Source organism: Gavialis gangeticus, unplaced genomic scaffold (assembly GCF_001723915.1).
Source record: "Gavialis gangeticus isolate Ggan-Ray unplaced genomic scaffold, GavGan_comp1, whole genome shotgun sequence".
Lineage (NCBI taxonomy): Eukaryota > Metazoa > Chordata > Crocodylia > Gavialidae > Gavialis > Gavialis gangeticus.
Genome location: NW_017729024.1, coordinates 48,890,400 through 48,904,966, shown reverse-complemented (window position 1 = coordinate 48,904,966; position 14,567 = coordinate 48,890,400). Strand labels below are relative to the sequence as shown.

General features: G+C 44.6%; 1 protein-coding gene across 1 annotated transcript in view; it reads right to left on the bottom strand.

Moving 5' to 3' along the window:
- Nucleotides 1–14,567, bottom strand: part of PLPPR1 (phospholipid phosphatase related 1) — a 296,435-nt gene that overhangs the window by 244,154 nt on the left and 37,714 nt on the right. The gene's annotated exons all lie outside the window — the stretch shown is intronic.

Sequence of the window (14,567 nt, the reverse complement as noted above, 5' to 3'; positions counted from 1 at the left end):
CCTCGTTTGGGTCTGGGGTCCCTGCTGCCTGACGGCCTTCTGTCCCTGGCTCTCAGCGGGTCACCCTGCTCCATGCTGCTCCCATCCACTCCCAGTTCGCTGGGTTCTGTAAGACCCGTGGTAGGGGTCTCCTCCCCTCCACAGGCCAGCGGGGGTCCTTCTTCCCCGCCTCTCCCTCTCCTCCTCTCCGCGGCGTCGGCTGCCATTTTTATCTTCGCTGGCCAGCACTCATGGCTGACATCACCAGCCAGCCTTAATTGAATAAACAAGTGGCTGACCAGCTGCGCAGACTCTTCCTTCCGCCCCTGCTGTGCTGTGCCTTCTGCTGTGGGTAAGTGCTTGTTGTTATGTTTTGCATGTCTCTTCCTGGGACACATGCAAAAGATATGAAGTAATACTAAAAATTTGTGTGCGAGGATCTTGAAATCATACCAAGCACATAGTGCATGCTTAAACTGCACTCTCTCTTAAGACAGGGCAACACTGAAGATCAAGTTAAGTTTGTGGCTGAAAATGTAATATGGTTCATGGAGCTTCTAACATGGTTTGAAAGTCAGCAGGCTTTGATCCACCAAGCACACAACAAGCTGGCCCAGCTTATAAAATCCCAAGACATAGCATCACAATGACTTTCAAACTATCAACATAAAAACTAGAGGAGACAAGAACTGTTCCAGGCAATACCTATGAAGTTGAATCAGTACTACAAGTACTATCAGTTACTACCACCACAGTTTAAACATTTTTTTTTAGTGTTGTTCATATTTTTTACCCCAATCTGATGTCTTTTCTGAGTTTTGACCTTCAACTATTAAAATCAATCCCTGGATGACAGAAAGGGCATGACAAGAAACATGCTGCTTATGTGAACTTTGTCAAAGAGCACCAGATGTCTTTGACTATGACTGTTTTGGAAGTCTGTTTCTGATCAGTTTCCACAACTTGACAAAACACTGCCTTACTAAACCAAACCAATTCAGTGGATACAGAATGTGCCAGCTCAGTGTATGGACAAGTGTTCATAGTGGAGACACACCGGATGTCAGCTGCAACTGCTGGTAGGTGCTGCATGCTAGCATTTAACAACTAATATGAATTGTTTCTATCAAGGTTAGTATTATTTATTACTGCTAAATTTTTTGTAGAAAACTAATAATAAATTATGATATTAGTTACAATTTACATCATGTATAAATTTATATTCTTATTATATTTCAATTTAGATTTCAATGTAATACTTAGGTTTAAAATAATGCAGTAATTTATTTGATAGCTCTGTGGGCTTTGCTACTTAATTATGCTGCAGTTTTTACCTCTTGGACAAATCAGCAATAAGGGGTGGGGCTACTGGGTCCCCTTGGCCAATTAGTGGTGAGGAGGGGGCTCACCATGAAGACTGTGAAACTGGCTCTGTGCACAGTGAGCAGCTTGCGAAAATCCCTTTTTCTCACCACAGTTTAGGTACCTCCCTATTATTAGCTATGTCTGTTGTTAGGCCAATTCACTGATCCCTTAAGCAAGTGGTTTTCAACCTTTATTTTTTTTTTTTTTTTTTTTTTATTTGTGGGCCTCTAAAAAATTCTTAATGGAGATGCAGACCCCTTTGGAAATTTACAATGAAAATGAAGACGCCTTTGAATTTAAGTGGGGGTTATTCCCATACTTTTTGATTGATCATAGTCATCTTTTACAAACCCCTCAGACATAGTCTGTGGACCCTCAGGGGTCTACAGACCACAGGTTGAAAACCACTGTCTTAGGAGGTTGCTACTTTTCAAGAGCTCCAGAGCAGCAGACAGAAGTGGAGAGGAGGAGACAAAATACTTTGTAGAACTCTTAGAAATCCTGAAGGAGGGCCTTTGATCCTGGAGACTGACAAACTTTCCAGAGGCCATAGACTTCAAAGTTTGTTAAACAACTTCTGTCGTTTCCTTTTGTTCTTGATTCAGCTTCCTGAAAAGTTAAAAGCCAACCTGCTCTTCAAAAATATTCCAGATACCTTTGATGGGTGAGGTGACATTGCTTGCAAGGACAGAACTAATCAGTAATTAGAATTTCCATGTATGGAATCACTAAGGCAAACATACTTGTTTTTTACTGTCCCTTTTATTCCTGTTAGCTAGAAACATGTCTTTAAAAAAAAAAACAAACTAAAAATGTCTTTAAAAAAAAAAAAAACCCAGGAGGATACCTTCAATGCAGAAAGAATCACACTACTCAATTTTGTTTAATTTCACAAAGGAACTGTGCGTTTATACAAGAAAACGAATAGTAATGGGAGCTATATGTTCACAGTAGAAGATAAAATTTGACCCTGTATGATTTCCCTTTCCAGAGAACTGCCTATAAATTTCCCTGTAACAAACAAGGCAACAACAGTTATGATATTCCTCATTTGACCTTGTGCTCTCTGAGACTTAGAAAGCTTGTATTACTCTGATAGATTCTGGGTGAAATCAATGGCAAGACTCCAACTAACATCACTAGAACCAAGACTTCACCTTAAATATTCACACTATAGCACTGTACCTTCCTTACCTCCTAATAGCACTGTTTTTAGAACTAAGGAGTTGTTTAGCCCATTGATAGTTAGGGTTCTGTTCATGACAAGTCTTTACTCAACATTAAGAAAAAGAGTCTACAACGCAAGTGCATAGAGAACCTTGTTTAAACACAATAATAGGGAATAAACAAAAGGTCAAGCAAGCCCCAGTAGATCAGATGGCACAAATTCAAGACAAACCCATCTCCCAAGCCAAACTTAGCAGGGTACTAAAAGCAAGCTGTACAAATAAACTACTCACATGCCTAATTATGGTAAAGAAAAAGAACATTAAAATGACATCGCCTTATATAGCATGTTCTTCCGCTACATAAATATGTAAAATATATAGAGTCGCTGTTTCAACGAAGTATTTAAACCCATACAGAACATTAAACATGTGCCAGTGTGCCATTGTCTTTTCCACAGGACTCAAGAAAGGGCTTTTAATTAAACTATGTGCTTAAGTGCTTTGCTAAGTCAGGGCCATACTTTGCATATGAAATTTTATGTAACTGTGCAGAAATAAGGATAATTATTTTCATTATGCAGCAGGATCTTATTTCATACACATAAAAGTGTCCATACATGGGTGTATTTAATAAAAGAAAAAACCCCCAACTATTTCTCTTCACAGGCTTACTCCTGTCAAATAAAAGTTATTGGGCCTGGTTCTCCTTCAAATCCAAACTGTTCACCTTCAACTGGTTATTATGCTGCAACCTATCACTAAAAAATATGATAGAACACAAAAAGGGAACACATGGACCAAAAGCCTATCAATAAAGATTGGGCATGACAAGGCCTGGCTTGGGACTGGTGAGCAAGAGTGGGTGACCAGTACTTACTTCATAAGACTACCATGCCTGCACAGAATATTTATATTTCTTAAGACTGGGAATTTTGGGAAAAGAAAAAAAAGCATTAGCAGTTGCTAAGTTCCAACCCAGTTTTAACTGTATTTGCCATAGCAACAAGCCAATCTTAGTATGATTATCACTAACGCTAATTAATAATGCTCTTAGCAGTAAGGAACTTATCAGGTATGTGTACAATAAAAATTTGTAGGGTGACATGTTCAAATAGGCATTGCAACTCTGGTTATAGTATAGAGGGTATCTGAAGGTCATCGTTAGAAGCCCAGATCAGGGAAGAGATACAATAATAGGCACTTGGTTGACACCCTGACTGTCATCACTCCACAGAATGATGGCGCGAAGAGAGGAACTTCTTGCATCTTATTGTAATTCTTTCATCTTCAGATTTGCAGTTATAATATTTATTTGGGTTTTTAATGAAGACCTGCATTTTAGTTACTAGCTACCCTTTGCTGACTGCTGTCAACATAACACTTCTGCAGTCCCTAGCGCAGACCTAACAAAACACTAGGTTTAAAAACATAAGAGATGCAATACTGGGTAAGACCACAAATCCATTGAGCCCTGTATTCTGTATCTCACAGTGGCATAGCGGATACTAAGGGAAGAGTATCTCAACTGATCTATCCCCTACTCCTCTTTCCTTACAGCTTCCAGCATTTAGATTAAATCCACTGGAGGCTATAGTACCAGGTAAAAACAATTATGTGGATATGCATACTGCACCAAACTGTATTCTTTAATAGGCACAGTTTCAACGCATTTAAAGTGAAGCATCCAAATCCACATTCATATACCTAATAAAAGAGGTCTGATTTTCAGTGATACTCAACATCTGTAGCTCCCACTAACTTCTGTAAAACATGAGGATGCTCAGCAACTCCGAGAATCTAACTGTGAGGTTAGGCTGAAGTACCCAAGTTTAAACTTTGTGATGCCTCCACAGTTGGGTTCCACTGTAGTAGCCATTATTATTTTGAATGATCTATTCCAGGGGTTCTTAATCCCCCAGCTGTGGCCCAGTGCCAGGACACAGCGGGTCGGCAGCCAGTCTGCAGCACGGTCAGCTGCCGGACCAGAAGTGGCCATAGACCAGCAAACCACAGCCCCCTGGAGCCGGGCAGAGAAGCCACGGCTCCTGCAGGGTGTGCAGCAGTGCAGGGTTTCCTTACCTGTCTTCCAGACGTGGTCAGCTGTGACTGCTGGGCCGTGGTTTGCCGGGCCACGGCATAAAAACTTTGGGAACCCCTGATCTATTCCATTCATGTTTCTTATATGTAAATATTATACTTTGGGTGACGGTTTCAACAATAGTTTCTTTTGCTATAACACTAGTAGTTTTATTACTATTATTAGAGATGTAACATTCTGTGACTTTTCTAGGAGTCTGCCTGAGGAAACTCCTGATGCTCTCTAAGAAACCCCTGATGCTCTCCAAGACACTGCTGGGAAATAGAATTTTTTCCCTGATCTGGCAACAATTGTTTCTGGATTGTGTTTAGATAGTGCATTAATTACCGACACTAAGGGCTGAGTGAATAATTTGCATAAATAACCTTGAATTTAGCCTTTTCTTTTCCTGCTGATAGAATGTCTGGCTTTCACACAGACATACCAACCGAGGCAAAAATCATGAATACAAAGAGAGGACTACGGTAATTTTAAATACAAGAGTCCATAATTAATTTGAATTAAATTAATACCATATGCAAACATAAAGGTTTTAAGAATAATGCAGGACAAAAAAGACTAAAAGTATACACTTTACTTGCTATAATACACAAACATGTTTTGCAAGCTATAAAGGACTCTGGGCTTTATTTAAAAAATAAGCCAAAAGAGAAAAATAGATAGATATTTTTTAAAGATCTGAAATGCTCAAAGCCTTGTAAAACACGGAGATAAAACATCACTTTTCAAAAGTCCGTATTTAGGTATTATTTAAATCCAAAAACATAATATAGTAAAAGCTGTTTTCTCTCCTTGTGTTATTAGCATCTCAATATGGAACACTGCACCAGCATCTTAACACTGCAGCATTTTATGCTATCACTTGCTACTGGAAGTTTTTTCCTGGTTCTTTTGTTTGAAAATACTATGCTTGCTTCTGTAGTATCATGCAAGGATTCTAAGTCTCTCTACTGCACTTGTTATTGTAATGGCTGAGCACTTTGAGTCAGCCTCCTTCAATAAATAGTTCAGAATTAGACTGTTATATTAGACCAGATAATTCAAGTCTATATCTGGTGGGATTTTCAAAAGCACTCAGTGTTGGCTCAACTGTGCTCCCACTGACATCAGTAGGAGTCTTACTATTGACTAGAATGGCAGAAGGCTTAGGCCAAGGCTGAAGGCTTTTGAAAATCCCACCCATGAAGCACCAATTCACATTCAAGTCACATCTACCTGCTTTTCAGCACTTAAGCCCCCAAACCATTCTATACCAGTGCATTGTTCATTTAATCATTAGATCTTCATTGTTGTCAAAAGTACATGTGTTATATGCATTCCTGTAATTCTGGGCTCTATAACAATGGGCTAAACACACAGATTACAGCCCATCCCTCTGAAAAACTAGCCCCTAATGCCAATTTATTAATGCACAAAAGTCAGGTGAATCTTACATCAACAATTACGTTGGAATGTAGCAATTTTCTTTTCAAAATTTGGTCTCAAATATTAAAAATGAATGTAGGGCTTGTGCAAAGAAGCAAGTTCCAGTCTGAAGGTTGCAACCTATGTTATAAACTGGGTTGAATCAGGGACATCCATTGTCCAACAGCATACATATTTCAGCTAGGTTCATATTAAGTTTAGCTTACACTGGGTGCATCTAGAAGAGATGCATTAGCACGTCATGGCAAAAGCCATGCTAATGCGAAGTAGAAGTAGTCTACTGCACATTAGCGTCACTTAAAAAATGTGCACCGGCGCTACTACGCAATAGTGCCTTTTACATCTCATTAGGTTAGTACCTGTCATTACAGTGCATTAATGCATGTGTAGACATGTCCACTGATGAATCTCTGAGATTTATCAAAAGGAAAGATAAAGAGGAGTTGCAGCTGCATGGTCCACAGCTGGTCATATACTAAGACCAGAATTACTCCCACTAATCCAAAATTGCTCATATTACACCTCTCCACAACACCTTATGCTAGTGTTTCTCAACCAATGGGTCACAACCCAAAAGTGGGTCACAAGAATATTTGAAACGGTCATGAGTAAGTCCCAGAAAAATGCAGGAAAGCATGGATTTCCCTTTACAGGTTGGCAGCATTTCAGCCTGCAAGGAGCTGCTTGGAGCAATTGGAAGCAGTGGGCACACGCGTGTCTGCATGTGCACATGAACATGGCTGGCATGCAGGCAAGCAGAGCCATGTGACTAACCCAAGCAGCTTGATGCAGGTAAGTCTATGGGGAGTGGAGGTTGGAGATCCAAGGCAAGGGGACTGTCGTGGGGGGAGGTAGGGGAAAGAAGGTGCCTGCCCCTCCATGGGAGAAAGAAAAAGAGAGGGAAGGGTCCTTCAGGGATGGTGGGGAGCTGTGTGGCTGAGCTGGCGGCACTGGAGCCAGTGCCTGTGCTCACAGGGACAGGGACAGGGCAGCCAGGAGACGCTGCTCAGGGGGCAGGAGGGGCCATGACCAGGCTGCCTAGTGCAGCACAGGAGCACCAACCCATCCCTCCTCCTTCCTCCAGCCGGACTCGCTCTTCTGATGCCCACATGAGCCAGAGCTGCTACAGCTACTCCACTTCTGCCTGAGCAGGCTAGGGACATCTGGGAGTCCCCTCCAGCAGGGCTGGGGAGGGCAGGGGCCTGTGGGCTGGGACTGAGAGGCATCAGCATGGCCCAAGGGGGTAGGGGACTGTGGATCGGGAGTGAGGGGCACTGGCAGGACCAGGGGTCTGTGGCTCAGGAGTGAGGGGCACCAGCAAGGCCAGGCAGCTGTGGGTCAAGGGTGAGGGGCACTAGCAAGGCCGGGGACTGTAGGTGAAAAGCTAGGTGCATTGGCAGATCCAGGAGGCTGTGGGTCGGGAGTGAGGGGCACTGGCAGGACCAGGGGGCTGCGGATCGGGACTGGCCATCAACGTTACAAATGGGTCCTGGTACAAAAAATGTTGAGAACCAGCCTTAAATTAGTACAGCCTTGAGGAGTCCATAAGAGGCAAGTGGCAGCAGCACCACAGACTGGGAACAGAGCAAAAAGGAGAAAGATCCCTGAGACCCCACTGCTAGAAGATGATGATCTGTGCATTCACTATGCATCCTCCCAAACTGTGTTTCCAGACACCAGTGCCCCTCCTGACCTATTCTACAATCCCAGAAGGGAGAAAACTGATGGCTCCTTTGCAGGAAGGCTGGATCACACCCTGGGTCACCGTTTCTCAGACACAGGCACACTCTTCAGCAGCATGGCCCTGCCTGATTTCCAGGTTTATAAAAGAAGACTGCAGTAACCTTTTTTAATTTAGTTTCCAAAATAAGAACATAAAAGGCTTCTCCCACATGCTGAGTCATTTACCACCTGCCTGTTTCTTCTGCCATTAGGAAACTAATTGTTGCTACTCTTGTGTTTACGCACTCTAGCCATTAAGGAAACAAACTCCTTGCAAATGACAGACGCTTGCTTCCCCCTTCAGTTTAAAAGCCTCAGCTAAGACCTTTCCTCCTTAGTCCCCAACAAGAGGGTTCTTAAGTGGGGACAGGACAGGACATTAAGCTTTACATTCATACCCTCATTACAGCTTCTAATGCAGAGCAAAACCTCAGGGCTCTCCCCCTGAACTGTTTAATTGAGATTATTATTATTTTGAAGACTTGGGTAAGAAAAGCCAAGCCAGGCAGATAGCACAAAACATTCTTCATGGAAGTCAACTCAAATGTCAAAATGAATTTATGCCCGCCACGCTACTGACCCTGTTCCACGCAGGCTCAAACAATGGCTGTTAGCTTGCACAGTCATTCCAAGACGGCAAATCTGAACTTGTAGGTACAGCTTAACAAAATATTTTCCTGTGGGAAGTTTTTGATTTCTAGTGCAGAATTTCATCTGACTGTTCTTCCCCTCCAAAAAAAATAAAATAAATAAATCTATTCTGGGAAGGATTTGTCTTGTGGGAAAACTAGTGCCTCAAGTTCCCATTCTCCTCAATAGGCTGGAGTTCCTGCTTGGACTACCCATCTCTTGATGAACTGGGGTCTCCCCTATTGGAGTGGGAAAGTGGGATGATGAGAGTCCCTGGTCTTAGTGCTTTACAGAGATGTAGTCTGGCTAAGGACTGCATAAATAAGTCAATCAAAACTTAGATACACCCATGGTAGCATTACCAAGCCACAGTCTTTTTGTTGTAAGGTGCTCAGGGAAGCTATTATTGACTTTAAAACAGTTTTTGAACATTTCTTCAACAGAGCAGGGTTTTTTTGTGGATGCGAGTGGGGGAGAAACAGACTGCTTAATTGGAAATGCAGTTTTTGGTTCAAGAGCCATTTGGACAGATGATTTTTGCTCAGCCCTTGCAGATGTAGTCGGGTTTGCAAAAAGCATGTTTTAAGTTTTCAAGCATAGGTATTCACATGGGAATGGCATGTTCAGCTGGCACTTTACATGTTTCCTGTGTGGAAGCATGGAGTAGAGGGACAGGGAAGGGGTAGAAGGAAGGAAAAAATTAAAAGGAGAAAAAGTGATAAGGAAGGGAAAGCTGCAGAGGCTTGTAGATATTCTTTAGCAGAAGCTGTCACAATACCTCTCTAGCCCTACTTTCAGGATCTGCCAGCATCAGGGGGATAAGCCCTTGCTAGGAACAGGAGAAGCAGAGGAGCATGTAGCCAGCTTACCCTCTTCCTCTGAGCACACCACCTCTAGTAGCTCTTAGGTACATCTCTATAGGGCTCTGCAGAAATACTTGACCTAACTCAGGGGTGGGCAGAATACGGCCCGTGGACTGGATCTGGCTCGCAAGGCCATTCTATACGGCCCACGGGGCCCCTAAAAAAAATGTAGTAAATTAATATTTCTCTGCCCTTGGTTCCTGTCAAAAATGACAGGAACCAAGGGAAGTAGGACCCAGAGGGAGCCCAGCAGGCTCCAATAACAGCAGAGCCTGCCTGGCCCCACTCCCCAGCCGAAGCCGCAGCCGGGGTTTCTGGGCTGGGAGCAGGTGGCTGCCCTGTGCAGGAACGGCTGGTGAGTGGGGGAAGAAGGGTGAGGGGAACCCTGGGCAGGGAAGGAGTGTGGGGGGTGGGGGAAGCAGCTCCTCCCCCACCCTGTGGCCAGTGCCCTGTGCGGCAGCCACTCACAGCCCATGTTGGGCTGCCTGTGCCCGCTCTGGACAGCCCCGCAGGCTGCAAGCAGCTGCAGCAGGGAGTGCTGGCCATGGGGCTGGGCCGCTCTCCCCCCTGCCCCGCTCAGCTTTTCCCTGGGCTCCTCACTTGAGGAGAGAAAAGCAGCCCCTCCCCCACCCCATGCTGCAGGTGCTTGCAGCCCATGCAGAGCTGTCCGGAGCAGGCACAGGCAGCCCTGCGTGGGCTGCAGCGTGGGGCAGGTGAGGGGCTGCTCCCCCCCCACCCCCACTCAGCACCACCTTGTAACCCGGCCCCACTGCCAGGCTGGCAGCAGCACTGGGTTACAAGGTGGGGCTGCTCTTCCCTGTGCTCAGCACCTTGCTCGCTGTGTGGCCAGTGCCCCGTGCTGCAGTCGCTCGCAGCCTGCCTGGGACTGCCTGTGCCTGCTCCGGACAGCTCCACATGGGCTGCAAGCGGCTGCAGCAGGGAGCGTGAGCCATGGGGTGGGCAAGGGGCCGCTTTTCCCTATGCTCAGCACTAGCTTCTTCCCTGCCAGCAAGCAGGGGGTCAGGGCTGTGCACAGCCCCCCACCTGTACTGCAGGGCTGGGGGGCACTGGATGTGAGTGGGTAGGGAGGCAGTGGGAGCACGGGGCCCACACCAGTGCCCCGGGGTCAGTGCCAGCGGGGCCCAGAGCCAGGCGGCAGGAGCACGGGATCCCAGCTGTCAGGGGCTCTATGGAGCTGAGCCAGCTCTCTCCTCTTCCTGCTGGTGCAGCCCAGCCCAGCATCATGGACCCCTGCCAGCCTGTGCCCCGCTTTGGGCCCCACCAGTGCTGGCCCTGGGACATTGGTCCCAAGAGATTGGTACATTAGTCCCAAGATGGTGACCAGGGGGTGGGGCACCTGTGAAGGCGTGGGGCTACCCATGCGGTCCTCGACAGCCTGCCAAAACTAGGTAAGCAGCCCTCTGCCCAAAATAGCCCAAAATAAATTGCCCACCCCTGACCTAGCTCATTTACCAGAATCAGCATAGCCATGTGAATATGGCACCTTATCAAAACTAATTCACCTTCTTTCTCATAGTGAGATGAGCATGTGCTAGGGACAGCATGGTACACCACCCAAGCTAATGTATCCTGCAAAGCAGGTTAAATTATCTTAGGCATAGCAAGGCTCTATCATGGCCACAGTGCTTCCAGTACTTACTCCAGTTCGTTCAAACAGTAGTCTATCAACAGAATATTTTGAATCAGCCCTAGTAGAGAACCACACATTAAAACTTATAAGCATGAGAAAATGGAGCAGGAAGGAGGAGACTAAAGTTACACAAAGATATATTCCCCGAGACTGAACAACCCTTTAGCCTGATCTGCAACTATCTGTAAAGATGCAGTATTGCAAGTTCATGCACTTTTACCACGCATCTCACATTAGGTAATTCTTTTTGTTAAAGTTCCAGTTCCTGGAGTCATGAGATTTAGAGAAAAAAAAAAGATTGGAATTAAAATAAATTTTCCATCATTTGCGGTATGCAAAGGAAAGCTTGAAAACATCAACCCTAATGGATCAAATACAAGGAAATCAATCAATTTTGGCTTATTTGCCATTTTTTTAAAGATTTGCATGATACTTGAACTTTTGGAGTTAGTGATCAGTGAGCAGTTACCAGTGACACAAACATTAATACTATTCAGGTGGAGCAAGGATTTCAAGGGTCCCTATTACTAGAGTTTCTGAGGACCTCACAATTAGAATGTAAGAGATTCTATACTATGTTACGCCACAGGTCTAGCTAGCCCAGAATCCCATATCTCACCTAGGTACAGAGTGGATGCCAATGTGAATTATTACAAACAGCAATGTATTCTCATGATACCCTTGTGAAGTAGGGAAGTGCCTTTGTTCCCATTTTGCAGATGTGGAACTGAAGCTCAAATACATTAAGGCAACATACCAAAGGCTAAAAAAGAGGTGTATAGCAGAGATGAGAATCAAAGCCACATTTCATAAGCCCCAAGTTAGCACTCAAATCACTGGCACAAACGTCCTTAGGTTAGTGTAGCCAAGCAACCCAAGGAAGACTTTTCGGCTCCATTGAATGTCTCAGTGAGACAGCTGCTTTCCCATTAGCGTCTGCTGCCATGGAGCCTGAATGGGCAATAAAAGGTAAAGACTGGTCCTGGGAGTATAACCAGCATGCCTTGGCATAAAAGTGAGCAGCAGCTGAAGAAAGACCAGTAGGCCTTGGCTCATCATGGTTCATGAAAGATGGATACCAGTTCTGTTGTAACTAATACTTTGACTACTGTTTACTAAGTTAAGATGTCCAAAACAATGTCCCCATTGTGCCAGGCCCTACACCCACAGTCACAGACAATCCCCGCACCAGAGAATTTAAAATCCAAACAAGGAAAAAGGAATCCTATTCCTGGTTAATGTCCAAGTCACCAAGATAGTATGCACCATTGTGAAAAATCAATCCCAGATCTCCTGCCTTAGTCTAGTGACTTTACCACAAAGCAATCCTTCTTTCTTGTGACAGATGCAAGTCTCTTGTTCACAGCCAAGGGGGCCCAAACATCAAAGCCTTAGCTAGACGAAAGTTCACAAGGCAGCTGGACACAGCTGAAACGCAAGGTACAGCCATTGCAATGGAAACTTTGAGCTTGCAACTTTCACTTTTGTATTTTCTGGTTTGAGTGGTAAAGCAGACAGCCTTCATGCTCCCATAAGAAACAGCATTATATAGAATAAGGGCATTAGGAATGACAGGAAACAACAGTAGATGCAGCATTCCCTAACACAGCAACTGATTCTGACAGTCAGCTACGATGAGCCCTTGCAGTCCTTTAGAGGCTGTACTCTGTCAAAACTCCCACTGATTTTGCAGAAGACAATGGGAGTTCACCGAGTAAGGCAGGAACAGAACCCCTAATGTGTTTTATTACTCTACAGAGCTCAATACATCTTAGCACTGAAATAATAAAGAATGGTGGTAAAATTCAGCCCTGCTGGAAACAAAGCTGGGCTGCCTGGGTTAGCCACCTTCACCCAGGCTGCCACAATCAAATTTCCAAGGTGAGGATTCTGGTTTGGAGACTAAAATAGCAGCACTGAGACTAAGGCGAGTCAATGGAAATGGAAAAGAAATACGATGGTCGCTTGTGAAAACAAGGATAACAACAGGACTTTGAATCAGATACTGAAACAAAAACAGGCAGTGGACATTAAAGTTGGGAGAGGAAACACATGAAACACGTACTGCCACCAACTGACAGAGATCATATCATGAGGCTTGAGACCCAGCATGACTACAGTACCCCACACACACTTTTATGCTACTCATTTTGCTGCTATCCTTATTTAAAGTGCGGAAGAGTGATTAGGCAAGACCCCTAGCTTTCTTTTCTTACATCTGGATATGCTTTCTTTACTTATAGGTTATGCTTCCTGAAAACCACCCTCCTCCCCAAACCTTAATAATGACATTTAAGGTTGCCATGAGGTGAGTGTAAGCCTTTTGTAACAGTCAATGAATGAAACACTTCTATATCAATCAGCAGCCCTAGGCAGCAGCCAGTGAAGGCAGCAATGAGTGATGATTCTAGTTTAAGCCAGATAATTCCTTTAATCTGCCAACCAGTGTATAGGATGCAGTTGAATATGAAACAGGGCTGTGTAGCAAGAGGTGACACTATACATGTAGGGCTTGGAAAATCTCCTGCAAGCACAGTGATAAATGGCCCTTAATAAATTATTATGCATCTACTCATTACTTGTCAATACACGGTGGCTGTTTTCCTTCCACTTGCTGTAGATAACACAGAAACTTGCAAAATAAAGCCTAATTAACCAAATGAGCAAGTGAATCTAAGAAGAAAGCAATTAAAAGAACAGAATAGGCCAAGTAGTTTACCCTCAAAAATAAAGGAAAAAGATGGACCGCAGTGTCTCAGCAGTAATTTACTACATACCAAGTCAAGGACAGGCCCAAAAAAAACAACTGTTCTGTTTCGAGGCCCTTTCCTCTTTGCCACCAGACCTGCTCTTGCTAGGAATCCCTCTCAGGCTAGGTACAGGCATTGAAAAAGCCCCAGGCGCACTTGATCTAACTAAGTGGTTTTCTGTAAGCAGTGTAGTCACAATTGGTCAGAGTTTAGTGACCAAATCTTCAATGGGACTAAGCCAGGGGATCAGTGCTGTTCAATATCTTCATCAGTGACTTGGATGAGGGCATGAAGAGCAAGCACCCTATCCAAATTCACAGACAACACGAAATTATGGGGCAAAGTAAACACATTGGTGGGCAGGGAAAAGATTCTGGCAGATATGGACAGGCTCGAAAAGTGGGCAGAACAAATTAGGATGCAGTTTAACAAAGATAAATGCGAAGTACTGCACGTAGGGAGAAGGAATCACCAACACACTTCCAGACTAGGAGATGACTTTCTAAGCAGCACAGCAACAGAACTGGAACTCCGAGTCATAGTCGACTCAAAGATGAACATGAGTTGACAATGTGATGAAGTGATCAATAGAGTTAACCACACTATCATGCATTAACAGGTGCATCACAAACAGGTCTAAGGAGAGAATATTTCCCCTCTATGCAGCATTGGTAAAGCCACAGCTGGAGGACTGCCTCCAGTTTTGGGCACCGCACTTCAGGAGGGATGTGGATAATTTTGAGATGGTCCAGAGGAAGGCTACTCGTGTGTTTAGGGACCTGGAGGTAAGGTCCTAGGAGGAGAGATTGAGGGACCTGGATCTCTTCAGCCTCCACAAGAGAAGGATGAGACGTGATCTAGTGGCCATCTACAAATTTGTCGTGGGGGGGGGGGGGGGGGGGGAAAGGGGAGGGG